We start from the raw sequence: 5,073 nt of genomic DNA on the forward strand, positions 1-5,073 counted from the left end.
GATTTAAGTTTGTCTCTCAATGTCATATACTTTGTAGTATGCTAATGCTTAACTTACTTAACATGAATATTAACAAAAATGCATGTTGGCAACAAGTTAGTGGTATATTTAAATGTTCTTTCAATTCATAGCAAATCCACAGATCCACTGGGATAAGAAATGTTAATTTTAAATGATTTCATCCAACTATAATAGAGAAAAATTATTGAAATTAAATAGCAATGATTATGTTCAGACAGACCAGACATATGGTATAAAAATGGCCAAAAATCAACTTAATCATCTTTTACAGTAAGCTTAATCCAAAACAAAGTTTTACTATTTCTTAAAGACTGTTTTTACTGAGTCTTGCTTTAAGAAGAGTATTGAAGAATTCTATGTGGTAATTAAAGATGAGTATGCCAAGCATTCACATCTGTCAAAACCGTATCAGCCTCACCCACAAAGTAGAAAGCTTTTTACCCCTACTTAAACATTGTTGATGTGGCAGTGTGAAAAGATTTATTTGCCTTTCAGCATGAAGAAAATTTTAAGATAGGAAAATTACCACTAATTGTATTTGTTATATTCCTCCTCCACCACCATCCTACAGGAGACTCTCTAAACTCTTATTGCCACAACTACCAGGAAACAAAGTTTAAAAAAAATACCTAAAATGCCTTGACAATCAAGGCAAGTATAAAGACAGCAGCTTACCACTTCCCTCAGTCTAGATGTTTCTAGGATAAAATAAAGAAACATATGAAAAGAAGATAGGAAAACACAGTAACATTTTTACTCCAAACCACCATACATGCAGGAAGACGGCAAGCAGACTGAGGGGGAAAAAGGGACACTATTTATAAATGAATAAATGAACACTATTTATAAGCGATGGGTTTTTTTAATGTACATTTCCCTTCCTTGCTCTCTGATCAGTAACAATATCCCTTACATATAGCAGAGGTAACAAGCAGAAACATACATAAGTAGAAGAATAAACTTTACAAAGTTGCTTGGAGTGTTCCCCCTCCGCCCAAATACCAGTTTTAAGAAGAAATCAAGATTCAGTTTATAATTTCTGATTAACGGATGATATAAAATCAAAATCACAGACACAAATTACTCAGCCCTATTGACTTAACAGCCTGATATTTTTACTGTTTCCCACTACCAATCAAACAGGCTTTGAATAATGTACATTAATTCAGTAGTAAAGCTTAAGGTTTGATGGTTCAAACCTGTTTTTTCTATGTCAATGAAAAGAAACAAGAATTTGACCTGAAACGGTCTGTATGGTTCACCTCTGGTTCATCATATGGTTCATCATATGCTGACCTGAAATGGTCTGTATAGTTCATCTCTGGTTCATCATATGCTTTCCATCCTAAGGGAACATCCTCTTTTCAACAGGAAAGAAGGATCAGGATAGGAAGTTGGTGAAGTTAGTTTCCCTTCATCTAAACCAACTGATCTCAATGGAGTAAGTGGGGAAGCAAGACATGAATAAAACCTATAGTAAAGAATACAAAATAAAATTATCAAGAAGCATATGTTCATGCCATCTCAAAACATACAAGCTAACACCTTAGCCAGAAAAATGTTGTGCTTGACCACAATACCCCATGTGCAAAACGAAAATCTTGAGAGAAAACAAGTTTTTGCTGGTAGAAAATACAGCTGCCCTACAGGGAATCTGAAAGATCACTTGTTTTGTAACTAAGACAGCAGAAATAATCCAATGGAAAGGAAAGAGAAAAGGAAATACTTTGAGTTTTATTTGATCACCTGTGGCAAGGGATGAGAATAAATCAGAAATATACCTAATTTCTAAAGTCAAAGAGGCTACACTTTAAAATAGTCTGGTAGCCCATCTCTTTGAAAGGTACAATCACAAGACCAAGAGATTCTGTAGGCCTCTGACAGACATTCAGGTTAAGGTGTAATGAAATCTAAGCAGGCATCTCAACAATCGTACTTCCTGCCATGGCACATATGCATAAGCAGGATGCACAATTTTGGAATTAGGGATTAGATCTCTATTGTGCCTTACTTTTCAGTAAATAAGGAGCCTGTGACCATGATCCTGGGCTCTCCCTGCACCTGCAAGTTGAAATTTAAGTGCCGACAACCAGCTGATTGTCAGTTGGGGCCAGAGGCTGAATTGGGACCTGAAACCAGCCTGTCAAGTCCAGGGCTCCAGCTGACAATCAACTGATTGCCAAAACTGCAGCTGGGGTTTTTAAAGGTCCCAGAATACAGTGATGCCAGTATTTGGCTGTGGCAACCAAGTCCTGGGGTTCCTGTGCCCAGGGAAGAGTTCAAACCCTATGTGCTGCTCAGTTGGGTGGCATATGGGATTTTGAAGTCCCTGTACAGAGGGACCCCAGGATTGGGCTACTGGGACAGCTGTGTCCTGGACTCTGGGGCTGCCCCATTCTGGATCCTGATACTCAACTGAGTGTTGGGATTTGCCATGGGATGGCCCGACCAGCCATGTGTTCAATCTAAAGCATGATATTATAGACAACCACAAAGATGTTACACATTATATGTTCAATAACTTTGTGGCTCATTTACTATATTATCATACCTTAAATAGATTTAAAGTGTGGTCGAGTTACTAGTTAACCTGTTAATCCATTTTAAATGTAATGTGTGTCACGGGCTTTAACAATCTCTCTTTTTCTAATTATGTTTAATTCATTTGCATTTTCCCCACTTCTTTTTCAGCCAAAACCCTAAAGAGATGCTGGGAAAATGGAAAGATAAAATATAAGGGGCATGAGGCAGAGGACTTGAGCATAGGCTGCATGGTTCAAGTTCAAAAAGAAAAAAAAAAGGAAGAGAATGAACAGGAACTTCTAATGGCTTTGCCTCTTTCACAGCCTACTAATTGGCTAAATAATACTTCTTTCTAGAAGGAATGTTACTGAAGGATGGAGGAAGTGGTAAAAGAGGGAGCTTTCACTTACAACAATAATTAAATTAAAACTAATCAAACCATTATATTATTTTCTGCTGAAGGCCAATATATTTAGCATCTTTTCCATGCATAATAAATTACATTAACTCTAGGCATTTTTTAAATGTTGATTTGTTAAAGATGTTCAAATATTCAGTGACATTCCTTATAGTATATTCAGGTAAATTGTACTGGGTACATTTTGCTGCTTTGCTTTTGAAAAGACTACAGTTATGCTAGTCAATTTATTAAAAAAATAAAAATTACATACCTTATCTACTAACATGTCTGCCACACATGGTTTTATTAAGATCATCCTTAATGCAGTGAACCACATTATCCTTGGCTGGAAGTTGCAATTTTAGCTGTTTAGCACAAATCTTCATGATTTCATCCAGTTTCTGACTACCCACAAAAAAAGAAAACTTTTGGTTGGCACTAAAGTTCTGTGTCTGAAGTCATAAAATTACCAACAAATAACCACAATTTTAGAAAGCTCATAAATTAGCTGAGCAGAATAGCCATATCAAATTCATTTTGAATATATTCTTCTGATATTTTACTACATAATTAAGTTGCACAGATTGTAGGATTTAAATAATATCAGGGACAGAACATCTAAGTACTAGTTAGAAAAAAAAAACTTAAAATACATATTATTTTACTAACCACATTATTTTGGAAATAATTTATATATGAACTAAATAGATGAAGAAAAAAAATGTTTTTTTCTTCTATTGACTTCATAAAGAAGTAATTATAAAATGTCTATAATACAGTGTTCCTTCATGAAGAAACCATTGTGTTTGGATAAGCAGATCTATGTGTCAGTCAAGTACCATCATCCAAGTAATATGAGGGGCTCTCAGAGGTTCACATTTCAATCATATATCTAAAGTTAGTTTTCTCTTCTTTTTCTGAACACAACACAGGCCTTGGTTTAAAATATTCACATATACTTTATTATTTTTACAGTGAGATTTCAAATATTTCAACTCATGTTTGAAGATGGAATTTAGCTTCCCAAATGCCTTTGGAAAATTTAATTGTTGGCCTTCTTCTCCAAATATTTAGTAATGACATTTAGCATCAGCTTTTCTGACAAGGATTTAAATAAATAAATAAATAAATAAATAAAAATATATATATATATAGTGTTTTTTTAACTTCTTCATGTGGGATTAAAATTAAAATTTTTAAATTGTAAATGATTGACTGAAATATTTTCCAGAGTGTAAATCATATCCTTCTTGGAGAGTATGAAGGTAAGGAGGAAAACATGAAAGACAAGTACATTAAGAATGGTGGCACTGTAGCAGAGGCACAATTTTCATGCCAAGTTGGGTCAGTTTTCCAAATGGAAAATTGGGAAAATATTGAACTATTGTATACAAGTAGTTTTATATTTTTACATATGAACAAATGTGGGGAAATAATGAGTTTGAGTGGGTGTGGGTATGTACACACACACACACACACACACATATACATACAAACACACACACACATATACATACATACACACACACACACACGCATACACACACGCACGCATACACACGCACGCACGCATACAAATATAATGTTGTATTTGGAATTTAAGATACATAATTTATTAGATAAATACTAGCAGATCCTTGGGTATATTGAGTATATATCAGTGCTTGGACTTCTGTTACTTAGAGCATATCACACACATGGTACTACTTGACAGCTTCTTAGTCCAAATAATAATCCTTGTAGTCTAAAAATAGGGGTTGATAATGGAAATATAAAGACATTAGCTAAAACAGTGTGTATCAGCCTCAGTATAATAAGGATTTCTCATCAACTCCTGGTTTATGTTATATTAACATATGAAAAAGCTATTTAAACATTAAAATTAATACATCATAAAACAATAGTAATGCTTCATGCAAAGTAGTTTTATTTGAATCACAACTACTCACAATAGCTATGAATATCCCCATTCAAATTGCTATCATGAATATTGTATAAAATGAGAATAAACTAAAAGTAAAATTAGAATACTTCTTTATAAATTACTATATGTCAAGCTAACAAATGGTAGACTTGTCATATTGAACAACTAAATGTCTAAATGATCATTCAGCACTCATAGTGTAGGG

General features: G+C 34.0%; 1 long non-coding RNA gene across 1 annotated transcript in view; it reads right to left on the reverse strand.

The window, feature by feature from the left end:
• Window positions 1-453: 453 nt before the first annotated feature.
• The window catches only part of LOC102382266, an 88,072-nt gene continuing 83,452 nt past the window's right edge, over window positions 454-5,073 (reverse strand). Inside the window, exons 4-5 of the long non-coding RNA XR_322830.3 lie at window positions 3,216-3,349; window positions 454-1,492 (exon numbers count right to left, since the gene is read on the reverse strand). This is a non-coding gene — a long non-coding RNA (uncharacterized LOC102382266). The remainder of the gene's footprint in view (window positions 1,493-3,215; window positions 3,350-5,073) is intronic.

Source organism: Alligator sinensis, unplaced genomic scaffold (genome assembly GCF_000455745.1).
Source record: "Alligator sinensis unplaced genomic scaffold, ASM45574v1 scaffold71_1, whole genome shotgun sequence".
NCBI classification, from domain to species: domain Eukaryota; kingdom Metazoa; phylum Chordata; order Crocodylia; family Alligatoridae; genus Alligator; species Alligator sinensis.